This window comes from Pongo pygmaeus, chromosome 23, assembly GCF_028885625.2.
Source record: "Pongo pygmaeus isolate AG05252 chromosome 23, NHGRI_mPonPyg2-v2.0_pri, whole genome shotgun sequence".
In the NCBI taxonomy this organism is placed as follows: Eukaryota; Metazoa; Chordata; class Mammalia; order Primates; family Hominidae; genus Pongo; species Pongo pygmaeus.
Window position 1 is genome coordinate 28,454,072 of NC_085931.1, and position 25,107 is coordinate 28,479,178.

At 47.0% G+C, this 25,107-nt stretch overlaps 1 protein-coding gene and 1 long non-coding RNA gene across 2 annotated transcripts in view; one reads left to right on the plus strand and one right to left on the minus strand.

Annotated features, from left to right (window-relative positions):
* MICAL3 (microtubule associated monooxygenase, calponin and LIM domain containing 3) overlaps window positions 1-5,029 on the minus strand; it is a 234,570-nt gene extending 229,541 nt beyond the window's left edge. The window contains exon 1 of the mRNA XM_054470576.2: window positions 4,563-5,029. The gene's annotated coding sequence lies outside the window, so the exon portion shown is untranslated. The remainder of the gene's footprint in view (window positions 1-4,562) is intronic.
* Window positions 1,503-6,983, plus strand: LOC134739251 (uncharacterized). The gene is made up of 2 exons (XR_010125863.1): window positions 1,503-1,754; window positions 5,025-6,983. It is a non-coding gene; the product is annotated as an uncharacterized LOC134739251 (long non-coding RNA).
* The last annotated feature ends 18,124 nt before the right edge of the window (window positions 6,984-25,107 follow it).

A 25,107-nucleotide genomic window follows, 5' to 3' on the forward strand; every position in this document is an offset into this window, starting at 1 on the left:
ATATCTATTATGTCGGTTGGAAATAAGAAAGACCTGCATATGAAAAGGGTGATCAGACAAAGCGCAGTGGCTCATGCTGGTAATCCCAGCACTTTGGGAGGCCAAGGCAGGCAGATCACCTGAGGTCAGGAGTTCGAGACCAGCCTGGCCAACATGGCGAAACCCTGTCTCTACTAAAAATACAAAAATTAGCTGGGCATGGTGGCACGTGCCTGTAATCCCAGCTACTCAGGAGGTTGAGGCGGGAGACTTGCTTGAGCCTGGGAGGCAGAGGTTGCAGTGAGCTGAGATCGCGCCATTGCACTCCAGCCTGGATGACAGAGTAAGACTCTGTCTCAAAAATTAAAAAAAAAAAAGAAAAAAAAGGGTGATCAGGGAAGCTTTGGCAGAATCTTGGAATGCAGCTCTTTTGGAATTTTCTGCTAGAGAAAATGAGACTGCTGCTGATGTTTTTAAGAGAACAATTTTGGAAGCAGATAAAATTGACAGGGCAGCTTCACAAGGAAAATCTTCGTGCTCAGTGATATGATTCTACTGCAAAACCTGAGGACACTGGGAATATCTTCCACCTGAAGAAACAAACTCCCATCATCCTTTAAGATAAACTACACTTCTTTTTCCTTCTCTTAACCTGAAAGATATATTTTGGGTCAGAGATCCTCTCCCTTCAGATTATGTTAAACTCTGACTGTCCAAACGAGTGCACTTCCATTTTCAAATTTTAAGCAATCATATTTTCCATTTATATACGGTATTTCTTAATATTATGACCAAGAGTTTTATCAGCATTAATTGTTCAATGTAGTTTGTTGTTTAAAATAATGTAATCATCAAAATATATTGTTATACTACTATTAACCAGGCTTCAATATATCAGTGTTTATTTCATTGTGTTAAATGTATACTTTTAAATAAAATGGCTGTAAACCTTTAAAAAGTAAAAAAAAAAAAAAAAAAAAAAATTGGCTGGGTGCGGTGGCTCACACCTGTAATCCCAGCACTTTGGGAGGCTGAGGTGGGCAGATCACTTGAGGCAGGAGTTCGACACCAGCCTGGCCAACATGGTAACCCCATCTCTATTAAAAATACAAAAATTAGCTGGGTGTGGTGGTGGGCACCTGTAGTCCCGGCTACTTGGAAGGCTGAGGCACAAGAATCACTTGAACCTGGGAAGTGGAGGCTGCAATGAGCCAAGATCATCTCGTCACTGAACTCCAGCCTGGGTGACAGGGTGAGGCCCTGTCTCAAATAAATAAATAAAATAAAATGGCCCACCAAGTTGATTTCATGACTCACTGATGAGTCACAATCCACAGTTTAAAAAAGTGTGAAAAGGGAATTTATTAAAGCTACACAATGTCTCCAGTAGTCCCACTCTGAGTTTAGGTAGCGCCCTAAAGATGAACTGATATACACGGGTTAAGCTAGATCAACTGGACATTTTCCCCCAGTGGCCTGTGCAGTAAATTGCCCTTTTCAGAGAATAGATATTGGTGGTTGTGGCAGGGAGGGGTAATAGAAACGAGACATGGTTTTGCTATTCCTAGATTAGCCATCTACTGGGCTGGCAGCCCTCACATGGCTGGCCTGCCCTGTCTCGTGAGATGGATCAGCCCTGAGGTAACATGTCAGGAAAGGACATTTGTGCTAGAAGTAGCAGAAGCCTCTGTGAGCCATCCTTCACGCAGAACTAGTCAGGAGCAGCTCCCGCTCAGCCAAGAGAGTGAAGCATGCCCATCACCCAGCTCAGCCAGGTGAGTACTAGGGAAACTTGCGGGAGGCCCAGGTGAAATGAAGGCATGGTCTCAAGAGGTCAGGTTGACTCCAGGAGGGAACAAAATGATGTGTGCATGGCTATGCACAGACTAGAAAAGCAAAGACTAAAGGGAAGGATGGAAGTTGTTCTAGTTGTTTTGGGTTGCTTGGAGGGAGTGGAGCATGGGAGAGGGAGGGAGTGTGTAGTCAGTGTGTGGGAACACAGAAAGGAGCATGCAGGGACAAGCAATCTGGTAGGCCACGTGGGAGACTGTGGCCATTCTATGGTAGGGAGACCCTTCCCGGCCACTCCCTCAGTGGCCCTGGCACATTAAGCTTTGTTGTCCACATCGGGTGGGTTGTGTGTGCTTTAAACAGCATCTTAATCCTCTTGCCTATTTATGAGGTGTATGATTGAGCCGTGCCCAAGGGTTTCAGAAGATATGGTACCCTCATTTATACCTATCTCGCAGGAGATCTTAACCCCTTCTCTACTTAACCCAAATGAAAGTGAGGTCATTGGGAAGCTGTGCCTGGTGAAGTTCCGGCACCAGGTGGGTAGATCACATTTTCTAGTGTATGTAAAATTTTAACATTTCAGACCCCGAGTTTTAAGACCTTATCTAATTTCCTTGAGCCCCTTAGTCATTGTGAACTCGCTGTGGAGTGTCTGCCTCCACCTGCCTTGGTGTTTATGAACATTCATGGTAACTTTAGAAGGCAAGGGTTAGAGGAAACTTTTTGCCGCCCACCCCCAGTCTGCAACAGTACCTGTGGGGAAGATTTTACCTGGGGCTCCAATTTTCAGAGAGAGGAAGTTTCTAGGATTTCCCATGGGCTTAGGAGGGACTCGCCATGTGGAAGGATTTTAGGCCTGAGAAGGATAACACTTAATAATTTCTAGGTGATCTTATTTGCCGCCTCTTCCTTCTCCAGAGTGACTACTGCATTCTCAAAAGAATTTTCTTTTGAGACAGAGTCTTACTCTGTCACCTAGGCTGGAGTGCAGTGGGTGATCTTGGCTCACTGCAACCTCCACTTCCCTGGCTCAAGCTATTCTCATGCCTCAGCTTCCCGAGTAGCTGGGACTACAGGCATACACCACCACACCTGGTTAATTTTTGTATTTTTAGTAGAGACTGAGTTTCACTACGTTGGCCAGGCTGGTCTTCAACTCCTGGCCCCAAGTGATCTGTCTACCTCGGGCTCCCAAAGTGCTGGGATTACAGGCTTGAACCACCGTGCCGAGCCCTCTCTTCTGCTTTCTAAGTGTCCATTCTCCTTGAAGTGGGTGGGTGGTGGGGGGACATACACATGTAACTCTGGTTAGTACACAGGCGGCCATGAAGTCCACAAATGTGCAGGGGGCCACAGCTTTCACGCTACAGACTTGCAAAGGTATGCATCTGCTTTCCCCTTGCCCTGGAATATAGATCAGAACCCTTCATTTAGTGAAGGGACCTATTCCCAGAGTGATGATCCCTCCCTCGTTTGAGACCCTGCCTTCATCCTGAGCTTCTTGGAGCAGCCCAAGGCCCTGCCAGCTCTCTTTGCCTGTAGCTTGTAGGCATTTATGACAGTTGCATACCCTGCCCTCCAACAGCAGCCTGAGAGACTAAACTATTACCAAGTTCACCTGGAAAAATGTCACCCTGATTGATTAGAATGGTGGGTAGCCACCTTAGCTCATTAGAATCACCTGGGAAGTTAAAAAAAAAAAAATCCAGCATGCACTCCAAATTTTCCCACCACCACTCCTCCCCACAAAAAGAAAATTTTAAAAATCCCAGTGTTTGGGCCATATCCCAGACCAATTAAGTCAGAATCTCCGGGGATGGGACCCAGGTAGCAGGATTTTAAAAAATCTCCCCAGCAGCCAGGCCTGAGAGCTAATGAATAGCACCACAGGGCCCAGCGTTTCAGCCTACAGCTTGTCTCGGTTTCACCCTTTTTTGATTTCTTTACAACAATGAAAATTCTAAATAGTTGATCACAGTGCCAGACCAATAAGAAAGCATTTTAGGGAGGAGAGAGGAGGGAAGGGGTTGGTAGGCACGGAGAGGACTTGACATACAGAAAGCATTTTGCTATGGAGTCATAACCATTTGATTCTAAGACACATGCAGCCTGCAGAAGTCATGCGGCCCCTCCCTCTGCTTCCAGGAGGGAAGGAACTTGGCCGTCCTTTTGTTGCACACGCCCGGGAGCTGCGCCGGCGCAGCGCGCCCTGCAGCCTGGGAGAGCAGGCGTGTGCGCCACTGGTCCTGGGCCACCACCGCGCGCCGCGGGCGGGTGCAGGGCCCCTCTGCCGTAGGGAAACCGGCGTTCCCCGCGAGAAGCAGCCGCAGCTCCTAATGAGCTCATGGGTTCACCGCGCTGAGCTCGCCAGAGCTGACCCGGCTTCGCCAGGGGCCTGCTGGCTGTCCTGACACCTGGCCTACCTCGGGGGTGCCTGGGGACGCTCTTCCTTTGACTGCGGGACAGGAGCACAGTGAAAATGGGGTGGACGTGGCTGGGAGACAGCCCTGCTCTCCGGCAGGCTCTGGGGAGTGTGTGGTACGTGGCATCCACACTGGTGGGTGTCGTGCGATGATCGAGACACGGATACTGGGTGTCGTTCCCACTAGGGAAGAGAGGGCTGCGTTTAGAGGGAAACGAAATAGATCCGAGAAACACAAAGATGTCACAAAGGAAACGCTTCCCCATCATAAGCAATCTAAATAAGTGATTCTTAAAAGACTTCCAGCAAAACACATAACCTTGTCATTTAGATTCGCTCGCCCACAGGGGGACTGGAGGGTACTCACCGACTAGAGCTTCACACCCGCATCACCGCCGGCGGTGGGCGCCTGCCTCGGCAGGGGCAGGGTGGGTGCCCGCAGGGCACAGGTGCCGCCGTGGCTGCTCGCACAACCCCTGCAGCTGCGATCCCGCCCAGTTAGCCTCGGGGACTGCACAGCCCAGCCCGCTCGCCCAGGACCCGGGGGTTCTCAGGCTGCTCGGCGAGGACCGAGGGCTGCCCCGGGCGCCTGCCTACGCGGGCGCTCGCCGCTGGGACTCGGCCGGGGCTGCAGGAGCGCGCGCTGCTAGCTGGGCTGGCTGCGGCTCCTCGCGAGCGCCATGGCAACGCGAGCGGGCGCCCCCAGGAGGCAGCCGAGCTGCGGCGTGGGACGCTCGGGTGAGGCTCAAGCCAAAACCAAAACCAAAACCAAACCATTTCTCCTCCTCCCCATCTTTTCATTTTCTCCTTTTCTCCAACCCCTTCCTAGACACACGTTACTAGCACCTCGAAGGTTGGAAATTCCAGTACTCTCCTGAGGCCACTTCCCCAGCGAATCCTGCTAACCACACAGTCAGTGTTTGCTGCGCTCACCATCGAGCACACACCTCCTTGCAGTGGCTTCGGCACCCAGATCTCCGGGAGCCAGTGAAGGAACCAAGTGTTGGATACTGAGCAAGTCGCGTAACATCTGAGTAGTCGTGAAATTTCAACGGTATAAAGGACACGACGTTGTCTTATAGATTGAAAAATGCTATAAAATGAAGTTCTTACTATTATTTTGATGATGACCCTGGAGATCAGCGCAGAGCCCTGGGGGAGGGCTACAGTTGCAAGTGCTCCAAGGATCAGATCGCGCACCCCTCCCCACCGGAGAAAACCTCTTGATGCCGGAGCTCGGGCAGCCTCTTCCACACTTCCAGGCAGCCCCGGCATTGCCACAGCCCGTGGAGCTGGACAGAAATCCACCAGGCACTAAAATAAGTTAGATGGAAGACGGGATGGATTTGACCAAATTCCTGTCAGCATCTGCTCATTATAATTGCAACATAATCAGAGCAGAAAGAAGCCCAGAGATTATTTTGTCTTCAAGGATCGTTGGCCTCAGTATTTTCTCCATCTGAAGCTGTGTTGTCCAAAGCAGATTTACTCCAGCTGGCCAGCTCAGAAAAGGGCCGACTCTGGGCTGGCGACTCCTTGAGAAGGGCTCTCTCTGGTCCCAGGTGGTATTTCCTTAACCGTATCATCATCTGCTTCATTCGTGTTCCCTTCATGTCCATTATGTGAGGAGGGGAACTGACAGGGCCAGGGTGCCGGCTCAGAGGCAATCCCTGCTCATCCTCTGGAGCCACTTCATCACCCAGCCACTCTGTCCACTAATGTCTCCCGGCCTACAAACCTGCAGGTGTTCTGCCCCCGTACTAGAATAAGGGAACACATTTTTACTGAGCTCTGACAATGTGCCTGGGCTTTTCAGGAGCTATTTCATTTAATTTTTAATGTAAAACATTGTTTTACATATTAAGAACCTAAAAGCACAAAGAGTAAGTAACTTGCTTGTGGAAGCTTATACAGCGAGATAAGTGGTAAAGCTGCAATTCCCAGTTTTGTTTGATGCCAGGCTGACGGTGCAAGGCCATCTGGGCATGGCCTGAGTGGATATTAGGGAAAAATGTCCTAAAAGGTCCAGAATCTCTAATAATTTCTCCTACCTCTCATTTTATTTTATTTTTGACGATGGAGTTTTTTTGTTTTGTTTTGTTTTGTTTTTGAGTCAGGGTCTTGCTCTATTGCCCAGGCTGGAGTGCAGTGGTGCAATTTCACCTCACTGCAACCTCTGCCTCCCAAGTTCAAGCAATTCTCCTGCCTCAGCCTCCTGCATAGCTGGGACTACAGGCATGTACCACCACACCCAGCTAATTTTTGTGGAGATGGGGTTTTGTCACATGGCCCAGGCTGGTCTCAAACTCCTGAGCTCAAGCAATCTGCCCTCATCAGCCTCCCAAAGTGCTGGGATAACAGGCATGAACCACTGCACTCGGCCAAAATATTTATTTTAGAAAAACTGAAAAATATAGAAACTTAAAGGAAGAAAAGCATCCATAATCTCATAACCTAGAGAAAGCCATGAGTAATATTCATATTTCTTTCCAGTCTTTTTTGTAGCTTTCTAGCTTTAAACTAAGTTGAGATAAAACCGTACACACACACACACACACACACACACACACACACACACACACACAGACACAGACACACAAGTGCATCCTGCTTTTTGTTAAAAATAACTTTGTGGGAAATTCCTCTTCCTTTGGGGATTTTTAAAAAACATTAATTTAAATGTCATACAATATTTTTATCATATGAGTATCTCATAATTTCCCTTTTATCGAATATTTCCAACTTTTATTGATTGTAAATAATGGCAATAAAATTTTTTCTTCATAAATCTTGCCCCTATGTGTGAATAATTTTCTTCCAGGTGAGTCCCAGAAGTGGAATATTGGGTCCAAGGGTGTTAACATTTTAAAGACTTTCCAATCCTCTCCAATGGGGATATCCAACTCACCCAGCCCCGCTCCCCACAGGGCCTGCACTGTCCCCCTCCATTGCCCTCTACACATCTGTTGTGCCATCATCTGGTATATGGCATTTAAATTATCTAGCTCACAAACCCTTTGGGAAACTAGGGTTAGTTCTTTGTAGCTTTTTGGTTATTTTGATTTACTCAGAAAAACGCAGTATCTCCTTTACTATTTTAAAATCCTCAATAAGTAAGAATAGGGAGAGAAAATAAGAGAAAGGGGTGAGCTTTCCAAGGCCCTGGGTTAAGCCAGGGATGCTGGAGCTTGGAGCTCACTTGATACTGACCCTGCTGATGGCCTCAGCCTCAGTCCTGCTATAGAAAAGCTGCCCTGTCCCTCTGATCCTCACGTTTTAATCTCAGCATTTACTGCTGATGGGATGATCGGGTAAATTGAAAAACTTGTCAGAGAGGGTTAGGCTTGGATGGGTGGGGTGGGGGAGACCTCTCAGGAAAAGCAGCTAGAGTAATAGAACTGTCAAAGGTTGGCAATAAGGCTGTGTGATCTTGCTGATGGTTCTCCAAGATGAAACGAAACCTAATGCTGCTTTCTTCTTCCTTGAGAGAAGACAGCAAAGAGGGCGGAAGGTGGGGGCTGGGGGCGCAACGTCAACTCTAGAATCTCTTTAAACCGTTTCAGTATTTGTTTTTTTCCCCACTGAGAAAGTTAAGTGTGATGGGAGGGAATCTAGTCCTTTTGACTATTTTAAAATGTACCTTCTGAAACCAGATCAGGCCAAAAGGTTTTTTACTCTTGACTAAATTTAGGGCTAAAGGCTGTTGGAAAATTAATAGGAGTGGATTCAACGTGGCAATAGATCTTTTATAAATTCTCTTATTGAGTGAATTTCTGAATATTGAAAACAGTGTTTAGCACCTATTGCATTAAAGTGAGTATAAGACTAATACTTTGGCTGGGTGCAGTGGCTCATGCCTGTAATCCTAGCACTTTGGGAGGCCGAGGCGGGCGGATCATGAGGTCAAGAGATCAAGACCATCCTGGCCAACATGGTGAAACCCCGTCTATACTAAAAATACAAAAATTAGCCAGGCGTGGTGGCGCGTGCCCGTAGTTCCAGCTACCCGGGAGGCTGAGGCAGGAGAATTGCTTGAACCTGGGAGGCGGAGGCTGCAGTGAGCTGAGATCACACCAACTGCATCCCAGCCTGGGTGACACAGCGAGACTCTGTCTCAGAAAAGAAAAAAAGACTAATATTTCATCAAGCAGTTTTAGGTAACGTACTGAATTTAGGAACAACTTTACTGCAATTAAATTGACAAAATACCTGTAAATTTTGCAGCTTTTCTCCCCCACAGACTAGCATTATGCAAAAATTGAATGTTTAATTATGAATGAAGGTATCTACCATGTTGTTCTCAGAGTTTAATTACCTGAAGACAATGCCTGAAGTTTAAAGTTAAAATACATATATTTGAACATAGAACACTTACTTGACCACTTTATGCCATGAGTGAAAGGGGTCAGTCTATGCTTTTTTCCCCTTCCCTGTCTTTTACCAGCTGGCCATTTTATTTGCATAGGGTACACTCAAATTCCTAGAGACCTACAAGGTCATTCTCTGCTCCCTTGCTTTCCTCAGATGAGGAAACTGAGCTCTACAGAGGTTAACTGACTAGTTCAAGGTCACTCTGCATCTCATTAGTAATCTTGAAGTCTGAAGGTAGGCAGCCTACATTTGTAAATGACAGAAAGCTACCATAGATAGCTAATCAAAAATAGATGAAAATTGCCGGGCACGGTGGCTCACACCTGTAATCCCAGCACTTTGGGAGGCTGAGGCAGGCAGATCATGAGGTCAAGAGATCAAGACCATCCTGGCTAACACGGTGAAACCCCGTCTCTACTAAAAATACAAAAAAAAAATTAGCCGGGCGTGGTCCCAGCTACTTGGGAGGCTGAGGCAAGATAACGGCATGAACCCGGGAGGCGGAGCTTGCAGTGAGCCGAGATCGCACCACTGCACTCCAGTCTGGGAGACAGAGCCAGACTCTGTCTCGAAAACAAACAAACAAACAAACAAAAAAGCAAAGCAAAACAAAAATAGATGAAAATTTAGTTATAATCTATAGTTGACAGGATAAACATTAAGAATGAGCCTGTAATCCCAGCTACTCCGGAGGCTGAGGCAGAAGGATCCCTTAAGATTAGGAGTTTGATCAGCCTGGGTGACATAGCGAGAACCTGTTATTTTATTTTATTTTTTTTTTAAGAGTCAGGGTCTCATTCTGTCATCCAGGCTGGAGTGGAGTGCGGTGGTGCAATCATAGCTCTGCAGCCTTGAACTCCTGGCTCAAGGGATCCTCTCACCTCAGCCTCCCGAGTAGCTAGGATTACAGGTATGCACTAGGACTCCCAGCTCAAGACCTTATCTCTAGGGAAAAAAAAAATAGAAATTAGCCAGGTGTGGTGGTGCACAAGAGTGGATCCCTTAAGCCTAGGAGTTTGAGGCTACATTGAGCTGTGATTGCATCACTGCACTCCAGCCTGGGCAATGGAGTGGGAGCCTGTCTCTAAAAGAGAAAGAAAGGTCTTCCTGGACTTTTTGATAGACTAAAACCACTAAGTTCAGCTTTAGCATGAATATAATGGCCTGCACTTTTGGTTGAAAATATATATTGCACAGTAGAGGCCTGACTTGTGCATGTGAAACAGAAGATAGGGAGTTAAATCAACCAACAGGTTCAGTAAGAGCCCCACGTGGGAAGCAGCTGGTGAAACAGCTAATGCAACCTCAGAGCTATGTTAGTAGACAGAGAGTAACCTGATGTTTCAGGGAGTAACTTGCCCAGGAATCTTGGTGCTGGCCAGGTCATATTTATACCACTCTGTAGCACAAGGTTCCAGGAGGACCTTGATAAACTAGAGTTCATCCACCAGAGGAGGAGGCTGCAGGCCTTGGGCACTGCTCAGCAGGATGAGGGGCCCCTGCAGTTGAGCATGTCTAGCCTGGAGTCTTCTGAAGAACATGATTACTGACTTTATGTATGGGAATGGCTGCCAAGAAGAAGAGGTATGTGGCTTGTTCTATGTCACTCCGCAGGGCAGAAGGAGGATCATAAGGGATGAGGAGGAATGGGAGATGGATTTCTGTTCAAAGAATTTTCCAAAATTGCTGACTCGCCACAGAATGGTCTGGAAGTGTGCTCAGGGAAATGCTGGGATCCAAGCATCTGAGAGCTTATAGGATACCTACTTTGGGACAGGAGTTGACTCCATGACTTCCAAGTTCCCTTTAACTCAAAGATTCTGTGAGTCTTCATCATGGATCTTTCCTTCTTTATTCCTTCCTTCCTTTCTTTTTCTTTTCTTTCTTTCTCTCTTCCTTTCTTTTTCTTCTTTCTTCTTTCTTTCTCTCTTTTCTTTCTTCTTTCTTTTTTCTTCTTTCTTTCTCATTTTTCTTCTTTCTTTCTCTTTTCTTTCTTTTTTCTTTCTCTCTTCTTTCTCTCTTTCTTTCTTTCACAAAGTCTCACTCTGTTGCCCAGGCTGGAGTGCAGTGGTATAATCACAGCTTATTGCAGCCTAGAGCTCTCACCTCAGCTCCCAGGGTAGCTGGGACTACAGGCACATGACACCACACCTGTCTAATTTTTTTTTTTTTTTTTTTTTGTGTGTGTGTGTATATATATATATTTTGTAGAGACAGGCTCTCACAATATTGCCCAGGCTGCTCTCGAACTCATGAGCTCAAGCAAACCACCCACCTTGGCCTCCCAAAGTGCTGGGATTCCAGGCGTGAGCCACCATGCCCAGTCAGGTTATTTTTCTTGTACTGCTATTTCATGCCAGTAAATAAGGTTTTAGTGCTTCTGACCTTCTGATTCCCAAAACGATTCAAATGATTTGTCATTAGAATATGTATCTTAAAAAAAAAACAAATAAAACTCTTGATAAAAAATTGAATCCAGGCCAGGCACAGTGGCTCACACCTGTAATCTCAGCACTTTGTGAGGCTAAGGCGGATGGACTGCTTGAGCCCAGGAGTTCAAGACCAATCTGGCAACATGGCAAAACCCCGTCTCTACCAAAAATTAGCCAGTCTCATAACCAGATCTCAAAAATAAATAAATAATTGAATCCAGAAGGACCCCTGAGGAAAAGTGAGTTGCTTCAGAATTTGGGCACTGAATTTAAATCTAAGCTTTGCTCAAAGTCTGGGCAAAGAGAGAAATGTGTGAAGTTATAGATTCTTACAGTTCAAGAAGAAGAAGATTACATTTTCATCTGTATTAGTATTGACCTTGTCTTCCCAAAGGGATTATAAGATCCTTAACAGCAGGGAACAAATCTTTTACTTCATTTTAACTCCTGTAATCATTAGACTATTTTATGCAGATAGGTGCTCAGTGTATCTTGAATAATTTGACTTTCTTAAAGACGAAATAGGAAAATATTTTTGCTTTTTTTTTTCCTGGAGTCTGATAGAAAGATTAATGGGAGATGGATTTCTTCCAGCCTGCTGAAGCTGGAAGTCACAGTTCTGAAACAACATTATATTGTTCCAATGAGGTAGCCTAAGTTTGGCCTACAGAAAGCCCCAGGCTGCCATAATTGCATCTACTGGTACCTCTTCCTCTTTGCAGAACAGGTTTCTGTCTTAAATGCATTTGTGTTGCTTTTTTTTTTTTTTTTTTGAGATGGAGTTTTGCTCTTGTGGCTAGGCTAGAGTGCAATGGCGCCATCTTGGCTCACTGCAACCTCTGCCTCCCAGGTTCAATTGATTCTCCTGCCTCAGCCTCCCAAGCAGCTGGAACTAGAGGTGGGCACCACCACGCTCGGCTAATTTTTTGTATTTTTAGTAGAGATGGGGTTTCACCTTGTTGGCCAGGCTGGTCTTGAACTCCCGACCTCAGGTGATCCGCCCACCTCGGCCTCTCAAAGTGCTGGAATTACAGGCATGAGCCACGGCACCCAGCTGTGTTGCATATTATTGCCACTCTAGGACCCTGACTTTCCACTGCAGCTCTTCATTGTACTCAGTAGTAGCAATGACCAACATTAGTATTTTACTTTACAACATTAAGCACTGTTCTAGGTGATTTATATATATTTACTCATTTCATCCTGCCAACTCCAGAGTTTATGGTCCTCACCCACTACCCCCTCTGTCTCTCAGTAAGCTGTCTACCTTCAATGTGTAGTTGATCAAGTCACCAAGGGACCAAAATCTGAAGTGAATTCCATCTCCCTACTAGCAAGACACCAGGTGGTAATGGGTTTCCTCTGCCTCTCCTCTTTCCATCACCCCCTCTGTTCCCTGGATACCAGCTAAAAACTACTCTTCTGTATTTCCTGCCCCCAGCCTGGCTTCCTGGGCTTGGCCACCCTCCAGCTCTGCTACCAGGTCTGCTTGGCTCAGGGGTTTGGAATGAAAGACACAAGACTGAGCTCCTCCGAGTGACTCACATCTGTTTGGAGTGGTTATAGCCTGTTTTTGTGCCACTTAGCAATTCATCCTCCCCAAACCCATCCCTTCTTCATTTTCCTAAAAATGCCAGATGGTATATGTTTATTTTTAAATCAGTGTGAATTTGGATACATTTAGCATTGAGAATGTATCAACAACACTTCCTGTCCCTTTACCCCACCCTAGGGATACTTAGAACTACCACCACGATATTGCAAAATCAGGCGGCCTGAGTTGCTGCTGGAGGGCATGGTGTTGCAGAAATCACTGCTGTCCTGCGAGCTGCAGGTAGACGCCCAATAGGAGTTTTCTGATGATGACATCTCACCTTGGGTGGAGATAGGGCTAAGACCAAACCCTGCCTATGGCTTTGTCCAGGCCGTAGAACAGGGGCAGGTCTGTGCTTGGCATCCCTTGCTGCTGTTTCTGTTAGACACAGCTAAGCCCAAGGGTAGGAAGAAGCAGAGGATGTGCCCACGGGAACCTCGTCCTCTTTTCTGTGGTTTCCACACAGCCAGGAGTCAGTCCGTTTCCTTCATTCTAACCAGCAGAGTCACTGGCACCAAACACATTGTCTCAGTGGCATAAATCCCTATACCAGTGAGGGTTCTTTATCGTAGGAGGCCCCTTGGGGCTGAAGAATTGGGAGAGGCTCCTTGGCTTGAAGCTGAGTAAGTAACTGAGTAAGTGAGTAAGAAAGTGAGTAAGTCATTACTCTCCTCCACCTGGACATAATGAGCCCGCATGCCTGGAAACAGCCAGCACTCCTCCCTGGACTTAGCCCAATCTGCCGAGACAAAAGCCAGACGGAGGCCGTGCTTAGATCACACAGAGAGCATTCAGATCATTCACTTCTGATCTGGCCCTGGTACAGGATGGCAGGAAGAGTAAGGATAAGTCAACACCAGAGGTATTTCAAAAATGTCTTTAGACCTAGAAGAAGAAGGCCTGCATTTCAGTTCCAGCAGTATCACTTATTAATTGCAGGACGTTGAGCAAATTAATAGACTTCTCTAAAGCACATAGTTCCTCACCTGTCAAATGGGAATAGTAATATCAGTTTTCCCCCATTTTATGGGGACATGTGTGAGGATTACATGGCAATGCATATGACAACACTCTGTAAACTCTTGATCATACTATGAGAATGTAAAGGATTATTAGAAATTTCTATTTATTTTAGTAAAAAAAAAAGAATAGTTTCATCAGTTTGTTCCTCTACTCAAGTTTTGACCAGAACAGTTTGTAAATAGGGAGAGCTTTGATTGTTTTTTCTCACCTCCCATCTCACGTTCTGCCCCAGGCAGGCAGGGGGCTGTGTGGTTGGGTGGTGCAGTGCAAATTTGCAGGTAACGTGTGTGAGGTATGGAAGAGGCAAGCGCCTGCACGCTCATCACAATCAAGGAACAGAAGCAGACAGAATTTAAGGCTGGCTGGAGGAGACAACTGTGCTCACAATAGTGGGTGGCCCCAGGCAGAGCTGACCAGCAGGCAATCGAGTGAGCTTGAAGCAAAAGGTGATCTCAAGCAAAGCTGGAGGCCGAGACAGATCTAACAGATGCCAAGGATGCTAGCCTTTGACAGGGTCTCCCTAGAGACTGGGCTTCCTATCCTGGGCTGCTCAGAAATTTCTAGTGACCCCTAATCTAGCCTCGGACTGGCTGGAGGAAATGAAAGTTTCCAGGAGGGAGGATTCCTGCTTGTCTACCCCACAGCCTTCAGTATCACTGTCCACATGGAAAGCTATGTCCCGTGGCAGACTTGGGAATCGCTCCAGTCTCCACATCCCCCAAGGAGTTTCTGATTCAGATTCCCAAGCGGACAATTTTGGCTTACAGAGGGAAAGACTACATTTGGGTATCAGAAACTTCATACTTGGTGAATGCTGGCTGCTTACTGAGTCTGGGACAAGAGTTCTAGCAGTGAGCATGCTGCTGTTACCCAAGCCAACCTCTAGAGAGATGTTTCAGGGAAAAAAACAACAACAACAGGGAGCTCAACAGAGAACAGTGCAGACAGTCCAAATCATTCCCAAACTGGCCAGTCAATCCTTGTAGTTCAGCATAACGGTTAGCTAAGATCAGAGCTTAGGGTCTTGGGTCCTAGATTAATATTCACCCACTCCTAGAGGTAATTTTGTAGGCCAAGAAAAGCAAAAACCAAACCAAACCAGCAAAAATGGGCCCCTGAAATGATTTTCCAGAGTGGATTATCAAGAAGGCTTAGTGCTTGGAGTAAAGAACTCAATAAATGAAGACTTCCAGTCGTCCTGAGATACCCAAATAAGAACATAAACTTTTAGTTGGTTACTATTTGGTTTAAGGCAGGGGTTGCACATTGACCATGTGCTGTGTGCGGCTAGTAAGGGTGTTTTGTTTGATCGTCTTGTTACGTCTGTGCCACGTTTGAAGGGCAATGTCACAGAAACTGGGGGTGACTGGTTAAAACACTCTGGACACTTAAAAGGCCTTAGAAGTAGGCTGGAGAGGGGCCTCTGGTCAGGCACACCAGAGTGTCTGATGAGAACACCACGTCTGTAATCTCATGCCCACAGAGAGCTAACCCTAAATGCCAGTACCAGATGGCCAACCTAGGAGAGGATTCTGCGCAGGGAGAGCACACTCAGCTGGGTGGTCGGGGAAGTCTTCTTGTAGGTAGTGTTTGGAAGCGGCGGGAGGCGGGTGGAGGCGGGGCGGGGAGGGCGTTGTTGGGGCGGGTGGTGGAGCACCTGGTGGAGAGGCACATTCCAGGGTAGGAGATGGAGCAGGCAAAGCCCCAGGGGGGCAGGAAATCTCCAGCTATATTCAGGAAACCATGAGCAGCCTAATTTGGCTGAAGCAGAGAATTTGAGTTAGACAGAATAGAAGAGGGCAAAGAATGTGTGGAGTGAAGAAGAGCAGGAATCATGTCTCAAATCGATTGAGTCAAATATCTACTGATGGAAAGGAGAAGCTTGTGGGGTGAGAGTGAAGGGTGCCCCCACGGCTAGGCTCCCCTGGTAGCCCTTTCTCCTGTGGAGCCACCTGTGGGGTACCCCCACCCTGGCTCCCTCTTAGGGAGGCAGACACCTGCTCAGCCTTGCTAATCAGGCAGCAGTTAATGGGGTTCACTTCCTGCATCAGCAGTTGAGGGCCTTGGGGAAGGCCGAGGAATGGCAAGGTTACAGCTGGCGTCCTCAGGCAGTTGGAGGCCTCGCAGCAGGAGATCATGTTCATGGCTGGGCGCGGTGGCTCACACCTGTAATCCCAGCACTTTGGGAGGCCGAGGAGGGTGGATCACGAGGCCAGGAGATCGAGACCATCCTGGATAACACGGTGAAACCCCGTCTCTACTAAAAATACAAAAAAAAAAAAATTATCCGGGCATGGTGGCGGGCACCTGTAGTCCCAGCTACTTGGGAGGCTGAGGCAGGAGAATGGCATGAACCTGGGAGGCGGAGCTTGCAGTGAGCCGAGATCGCACCACTGCATTCCAGCCTGGGCGACAGAGTGAAACTCCATCTCAAAATAAATAAATAAATAAATAAATAAATAAATAAATAAATAAGAGAGCGTGTTCACTGCACTCAGCTCGCTCCTTGCCCAGAAACACAAGCAAGGGGCACCTGGGACCAGGCTCAGCTCAAAGCCCCTCCCTCTATATATCTGGGCACATGCACGCAGCCTCCTCAGGTGGATATTCCTGTGTGTGTATCAATCACAACATACACATCCATGGGTACATTTCCTGAGCAAGCAGATCTCTGCTATACATATACATACGTAAAAGCATATAGATGTACAGGCTTTCCTGTATATGTGTATACACATATGTTTACTGGGTTGTTTTTCAGAATATTGAAAGTCAGAAGCATGCTATCACATAACTCTGCATTTCATCGGGCCGAGAAAGCACAGGTTTTCAGGACCACAGTTCCCATTTCTCCTGTTCTGCAGTCCTCGTCTGATTGGCCAACACTATGGGCACTCCCTGCTCTGGTGGCCGCTGCAACATGGAAGGAGTCGAGCTAGCGCAGCAGCAGTGGGCCAGGGTGAGGGCAGCTCACAGCCTCTCTGTTGCCTTGGGACATCATTCAGCAGCTGCACCGCTGGCCGCTCTCTCCCTCTGAAACACGAAGCCCTTCCTTTCTTATTCCACCTTAGGGAAGCCTGGGCCTGCGACAGACAGGAAGACCTCACATTCCACAGAGAAGACCTCGGATTCCCCCCAAGCTCTGTCCAGTATGGAGTGACAAATCATTGTACTTATGATACAAAGGCATGAAGTCCAGGTCAGGGCATGACTTTTCTGCAGCAACTTTTCTAGATGTGAGGTATCGATAAACATTTATGGTGCTTCTTTTATGGATACAATATAAGGATGTAAAAGAAAACAAGTATGAGGTTCATCCTCCTGGGAACTCACATTTTCCCCGGGGCTACAAGACCCCTGGAGCAAATGCCAGGCACAAGATCGGGGATAAAAGCCTAACTTTGGGAAGCTTGCTTTGGCTAAAACCGAAATCAATTATGAAGCAAAGGAAGTGGATTAGAGGGAGATCTTATGAAATCTCATCAGATTTGGATCATGCTACTGAGTTTTTTTCTTCCTGGCTGTATTTTAGGTTTTCTCTCCCACTGAAACTGATTAATCGTTGTCAAAATTCCTCCCTTGTACCCTTCTCTCTATGGGAGGGCTGTCCCTTGGCTGGCCTGGGATGCAGGAATAGCTTTTGTGCACCCTTTGGTGTCCACTTCTGTGCGTCTCTCTTGGTGGCACTGCTTCCCTATCTCCAGCTTGCTCTGGCCACCTTCAGGCTCCTAGGACCCCACCCTCTCAAATTTCCTTCTCCCCTGTATCCCTCTTTCCCATTCAAAGCCCACAGCACATCTCAGTTAGTGCTGTGGAAAAAACTAACCTCAGAAACGAATATTCACTAAGACGTCAAGGTCTAGTAGTTTGATTGTAGAGCCATTTATTGGAAGGGACTTCTGGAAGGAATTAGTTTACCTACTCATAGGTGAGGAGACCTACAGAGGGGAAGTCACCTGCCTGACTCCCAGAGACAGAAACAGTGCTGGGACTAAAACCCAAGGGTCCTGACTCCCAAGTCCCAGGAACTTAATTTTCCCCCAGGGAATGGCCCACCACCCACCCAAATGTAAAAACTAGAGACTCTGGGCAGCATTCTCTCTCCAGGCCAGCCTCCAACCTCCTGTCTATTTTGCCTCCAAAATCTATCTCCAGTTTGCCCACTTTTGTTTGACTTCACATCACCTATCTGGTACAAGCCATCATCATCTCCTTGCTTGGACCTATCAAGACACTAATCACTGTTCTTTTTGTTTTGTTTTGTTTTGTTTGTTTGTTTTTGAGACAGAGTCTCATTCTTATCGTCCAGGCTGGAGTGCAGTGGCGTGATCTCAGCTCACTGCAACCTCTGCCTCCCGGGTTCAAGCGATTCTCCTGCCTCAGCCTCCCAAGAAGCTGGGATTATTGGCATGCGCCACCACACCAGGCTAACTTTGTATTTTTAGTAGAGATGGGGTTTCACCCTGTTGGCCAGGCTGGTCTCGAACTCCTGACCTCAGGTGATCCACTCACCTCAGCCTCCCAAAGTGCTGGGATTATAGGCCTGAACCACCGTGGCAGGCCGAATTTCATTCTTTTTCTAATATTATTAGAATATTCCCAAATAATATTCCATTGTGTGTATATTCCACATTTTGCTCATTGGTTTGTCATGGTCAGATCCGAGCTTTGGGTAGATCTGGCTATAGGCGGATAATCCCTAAGACATACTGCTAAATGAGAACAGCAGATGCAGAACAGTGTGTATGATACGCTACCACTTCTGCTGGAAAACGTCAAACAGGCACATGTGTGCGTACATATGTACGTGGACTTGGAAAGGCATAGACCGTCTTTGAGAATACTCAAGAAGTGGTTATCTTGGGTAGGAGAGCTGGTGGCGGGGGACAGAAATGGAAAGGAGACTTATTTTTCACTGGATATACTTTTGTACATTTTATGGCTTATTAATAATGATTTTATAATTATATTACCATGATCAAATAAAACTCTTGGTGAATCTTCAATATTCAATAAAAGGCTTGGTTCTTTTAAGCACATATAAACTTTTATTTTATTTTTTTGAGACAGGGTCTTGCTCTGTCACCCAGGCTGGGGTGCAGTAGTACAATCTCTGGCTCACTGCAACCTCTACTTCCCAGGCTCAAGTGATCCTCCTGCTTCAGCCTCCTGAGTAGCTGGGACCTAGTAGGCTGAGGTAGCAGGTGCGTGCCACCACAGGATAATTTTTAAATTTTTTATAGAGACGAGGTCTTGCTATGTTGACCAGGCTGGTCTCAAATTCCTAGGCTCAAGTGATCCTCACACCCTGGCCTCCCAGAGTGCTGGGATTACAGGCGTGAGCCACTGTGCCTGGCCTAGCACGTGTAAACTTAGTAAGAGTTAAGAAAAGTGGGCTGGGTGAGGTGGCTCATGCCTGTAATCCCAGCACTTTGGGAGGCTGAGGCAGGCGGATCACGAGGTCAAGAGATTGAGACCATCCTGGCCAACATGGTGAAACCCCGTCTCTATTAAAAATACAAAAATTAGCTGGGTGTGGAGGTGCGTGCTTGTAGTCCCAGCTACACAGGAGACTGAGGCAGGAGAATCGCTTGAAATGGGGAGGTGAAGGTTGCAGTCAGCTGAGATTACACCACTGCATTCCAGCCTGGTGACAGAGCAAGACTCCATCTCAAAAAAAAAAAAAAAAAAAAAAATGACAGACTAAGGCCAGGCCACACATTTTCTCTGTGTGTGTGTGTGTGTGTGTGTGTAAGGCCAGGCCACACATTTTCTCTGTGTGTGTGTGTGTGTGTGTGTGTGTGTGTTGTAGACAGGGTCTCGCTCTGTCGCCCAGGCTGGAGTGCAGTGGCGTGATCTCGGCTCACTGCAAGCTCCGCCTCCTGGGTTCACATCATTCTCCTGCCTCAGCCTCCCAAGTAGCTGGGACTACAGGCGCCCACCACCATGCCCGGCTAATTTTTTGTATTTTTAGTAGAGATGGGGTTTCACTGTGTTAACCAGGATGTTCTTGATCTCCTGACCTCGTGATCCACCCACCTCGGCCTCCCAAAGCGCTGGGATTACAGGCGTGAGCCACCGTGCCCAGCTTAGCTAGATAATTTTTTATGTTTTTTATAGAGATGAGGTCTGGCTATGTTGCCCAGGCTGGTCTTGGACTCCTGGGCTCAGGCAATTCTCCTGACTTGGCCTCCCAAAGTGTTGGAATTACAGGCATGAGCCAGTGCACCCAGCCCACACGTTTGTTTGATGTTCTTGTTAACAGCTTTGTGTTTTTTTGGTACCTGGTCCCTGGAACATTAATATGTACTGTTGAATAGAATTATGTCACTGTTCATGTAATTACATAATTATTGGCACAAAGAAACTAAAGAAAAAATGGCCCAAGCACAAAAGCTAATAAAACAAAAAGAGCACAGGATTAGAGGCAAGACAACTAGGAAAGAGGTTGCTGTGACTCTGCAGTCTTGATGATGCCAAGGTATTAGGGAAGAGGAGACGTGGGAAAGAAGGAAACCTGTTGAAAGAGGGAGCAAGAGGCTGGGCATGGTGGCCCACGCCTTTAATCCCAGTACTTTGGGAGGCTGAGACAGGCGGATCACCTGAGGTCAGGAGTTCCAGACCAGCCTGACCAACACGGCGAAACGCCGTCTCTACTAAAAATACAAAAATTAGCCAGGTGTGGTGGCGGGCACCTGTAATCCCAGCTACTTGGGAGGCTGAGGCAGGAGAATCTCTTGAACCTGGGAGGTGGAGGTTGCAGTGAATTGAGATCGTGCCACTGCACTCCAGCCTGGGCAACAGAGCAAGACTCCATCTCAAACAACAACAACAAAATAGTGGCCGGGCGCGGTGGCTCACACCTGTAATCCCAGCACTTTAGGAGGCCGAGGTGGGCAGATCACCTGAAGTCAGGAGTTTGAGATCAGCCTGGCCAACATGGTGAAACCCCGTCTCTACTAAAAATACAAAAATTAGCCAGGCGTGGTGGCTACCAGCCTGGGAGTTCCAGCTACCTGGGAGGCTGAGGCAGGAGAATTGCTTGAACCTGGGAGGTGGAGGTTGCAGTGAGCCGAGATCATGCCACTGCACTCCAGCCTGGGTGACAGAGCGAGACCCTGTCCCCACCAAAAAACAAACAAGAAAAATGGTGCTTGAAAAAATAACTCTTACATTTATGAGAAACTAGTACGCAGCGTATATTGAAAAGGATACGGAAAGGCCACTTGTTCCTAGGGCAGAGATTGCCAGTTGCCTAACCTTTATCTACTTTCTCCTCTTGCCTCACTAACAGAACCCTGGCATTATCTGGGTGGCAATGTTCTCAGCCATAAAACTACATATCTCAGCCTCTTTTGCAAATGAAGGTGGCCAATTAGATGTAAGAAGAAATATTTGGGTAGAACTTCCAGGGAAGCTGTTTAATGGGAGTTAGTTAAGCTGGCACCCTTTTATCCTAACCTCTTCTACTTTCTTTTTTCTTTCTCTTTTTTTTTTTTTTTTTTTTTTTTTTGAGTCGGAGTCTCGCTCTGTTGCCCGGACTGGAGTGCAGTGGTGCGGTCTCGGCTCACTGCAAGCTCCGCCTCCCGGCTTCACGCCATCCTCCTGCCTCAGCCTCCCATGTAGCTGGGACTACAGGTGCCCGCCACCACACCCGAATAATTTTTTGTATTTTTAGTAGAGACCGGGTTTCACTGTGTTAGCCAGGATGGTCTCGATCTCCTGACCTCGTGATCCGCCCACCTCGGCCTCCCAAAGTGCTGGGATTACAGGTGTGAGCCACTGCGCCCGGCCACCTCTTCTACTTTCTATTACTGGGAACACCATGTGATGACTAGGGTGCCAGCACCGATTATGTGACTGTGAGGCGATCTTAAAGATGGAAGCCATGCAGTAAGTATGGCAGAGAAGAAAGGCAGAAGAAGCTTCAGCCCCGATGATCACAGGGTTACTGTATCAGCTCCATCTGCTTATCTCCAGACTTCTTTTATGTAAAATAAAAATTATTCTCTACCTTGTTTAAGCCATTGTTATTTAAGGGTTCCGTTTCTAGTAAACCACACTTCTTCCTAAAAGATTCATATCTTTTCCCAAAGATATCCAAGGATTGAAAAGTAACACCTAGAGCAAGGGTCAGTAAATGTTTCTGGTAACAGACGAGACAGCACGTTTCCAGCTTTTCAAGCCACATAGTGTCTGTTGCAATGACCTGACCTTTTGTTGCAGTGTGTGAGGAGCCACAGAGAATGTCACCAAATATGCGTGGCTGTGCTCCAATAAAACTATTTATAAGCACTGCAATTTGGATTCCATGTAATTTTCATGTATCATGAAATCTTATTCTGCTTTAGATTTTTTGACTCATCTAAAAAATATCAAAACCATTCTTAACTTGCATTGCAGGTCACACAAAAACAGGATTTGGCCCCAGGCTGCAGTTTGCCAACCCCTACTCTACAGGATGCAATTCCTACAAACAAACCAAGGTATAAGCAATGTAGGCTTTTATAATATATTTGTTTGTTATCTTTATGTTTCAAAACTTCTTAGATGTAGCAGAACTGGGCCTATAAAATGATATATGCCTGTAATCCCAGCACTTTGGGAGGCCAAGGCGGGCAGATCACCTGAGGTCAGGAGTTTGAGACCAGCCTGACCAACATGGAGAAACCCCGTCTCTACTAAAAATACAAAAATATAGCTGGGCATGGTGATGTACAGCTGTAATCCCAGCTACTTGGGAGGCTGAGGCAGAAGAACCGCTTGAACCTGGAGGCGGAGGTTGCAGTGAGCCAAGATTGCACCATTGCACTTTAGCCTGGGCGAGAGAGTGAGACTTTGTCTCGAAAAAAAAAAGATACTAGCTTGGGAACAATATATCAAAAATTTCACATGTAGGTCAGGCATGTTGACTCATGCATGTAATCCCAGCACTTTGGGAGGCTGAGGCAGGCAGCTCACTTGAGCCCAGGAGTATGAGACCAGCCTGGGCAACATGGTGAAACCCCATCTCTACAAAACAATTTTAAAAAATAACCTGGTCATGATGGCACACACCTGTACTCCCAGCTACTTGGGAGGCTGAGGCAGGAAGATAGCTTGAGCCCAGGAGGTTGAGGCTGCAGTGATCCATGTTGGCACCCCAGCCTGGGCAACAGAGCAAGACTCTGTTGCCAAAAAAAACCAAAAATTCTCATCTAAGTGAACACTGCCTTCCCACTGATGACCTTGAGAGGTTAGAGACCAATGGCAGTGACGGTGATCACATTGCTATTTGAAGCCTTATTTGAATATTTAAGACTTCATATGTTTGTTTAAAAAAAAATTATGTTGCATCACAACCACACTTTGTAAGACCATATTACCGACGGCCACTCATGATGTTAAGCAAGTAAAGACAATGCAAGGTGGCCTGAAGCAGCATGAGGCAGACCATGGTCCCCACCTGCATTGGCTAGTGCTGGCTGCAGCTGCTGATGGAGGCTACAAACAGTGGTAGAAGCATGCAGAAGCTACACAGCACAGGCCAACGTGCTGTGGGAGAGGCGGAGGAGGAACACTGACCACTGACAGGCTGGGGACACGGGAGGGCTGGCTTCTGAAACTCCATGGTGTGAGAATTCTGATCGCAGTAGGTAACTTTTCTGATGGGAAAGGTGCAGCATTGGTGGAAAAACAGGAGATGGTACTCAAGAATTTACACTGGAGAGAGACCAACGACAGAGATTCTAAAACCTTAAAGAAGCGTAGAAAACACCCGTGGCATGGGCAGTCGCGTGTGTGTGTGTGTGTGTGTGTTTGTGTGTGAATTGCCAGAGCAAACTCTTACCCACCATGATGTGCAAAAGTTATTAGGTTGATTAAGTTGTTGGCTTTTCTTTCCAAGGGTTTGATAGAAAGTACGCACACACGTCTTTTGTGTGGTGTGACAGTGTGTGTGTACTCGGGAGGGTGCACGGGAGGTCAGTGGAAGCTTGTGTGTGGAGCGCAGGGGAGGATTTGGGTGTGAAAAGTCCAGAAATAGGGTGAGAGGCAATGTGTTCCATAGCGAGGGGTGAGAGTCAGGCAGAGATTTGCTTTCTTGGGCTTTGAGTCATGCCGATACTCATCGCTTAGCCTCATATATGGTAAGAATGGAGCGGGTGCTCTCTGTCTCAGTCTCTCCCTCACTCTCTCTTTTTCCCCCGGCAGCTGTGCAAAGCTTAAACCATGTGACCCTGAAAGCACAACACTGAAAGCCTCTGGCTGTGCCAAGAGGAGAGTGTAGGGAGACAAAGGCCAAGGCCAGGGCCAGGGCCAGCTGCCAGGAACTCCCATCCCCAGCAGGGATACAGAGAAATAACAGCAAGACGCCATTCGCCGACGCTCTCCTCATCAGGCCAACTCTCTGACTTGGAGACGAGGCCCTCCCGACTTTCTTTCCCAGCTCCCACCCTCCTGTCCACCCACCTCCTCAGAGTGAAACACCAGGGCCCAGGAGCCACATGCTGTCTTCTCTCTCTCTGGAGGGCCTGGGGAGCACCTGTACAGGCCAGATGGAATCCTGAAGAGCTCAGGGTTTTGGGGTATAGGAGACTGAAGGAGACCCTCTGGAGGGTGGAGTCTGGAAGTTCAATAAGGTCTGTAGGATTTGAATAGCAGGACCAGCTCAGTACAACTGAGATGCAGTCTTTGCACAAAGCTAAGACATCTCTTCCAGTCGCATTCTGGTTTATGCAATGCACCTGCTGTTGGCTGATGGCTTCTGCTAGGAGGCCTTCAGCAGGAAGTAGAACCAATTTGGTGCCCTCATCCTTCCTCTCTCTTTCTTTACTTTTCCAGGAGTACTTTTACTTTACCCCAACCTCATCAATCCTTACCTGAAGTCTTAGTTCTACCACAGGCCTGAGACCTAGATATTCTGGTTGGACTTCTTACCAGATCCACAAGGTGCTGCCTATATCCTCTTAAAATAGCCATTTGTACTTCCCTGGGTCTTGCTGTTACCCATGCTGGAGTGTAGTGGTGTGATCACAGCTCACTGCAGCCTTGACTTCCGGGGCTTATGTGATCCTCCCACCTCCCACCTCTGCTTCGTGAGTAGCTGGGACCATTGGCGTGCAACACCACACCCTGCTAATTCTTATAGAGACACGGTTTCACTATATTGTCCAGACCGGTCTCAAACTCCTGGGCTCAAGTGAGCCACCTGCTTCAACCTCCCAAAGAGCTGGGATTACAGGCATGAGCCACTACACCTGGCCCTGATTTTTAAATACTCACTTCTACATACCCTTTCTCTCAAAAAATAAAATGAGATTAATTAGTAATTAAAATATACTCAGAAAAAGCATAATAATATGAAAGTATTATTACATAATTATTACATAAATAAAGTGACACATCACACATCCTGCTGATGTGTGTGAAAAGGACAATTCTTAACTATGAAAACATTGGCAGTATTTTAATGGGTACATTTAGTACACTCAGTGGGTTATTTTTTGAGGTGT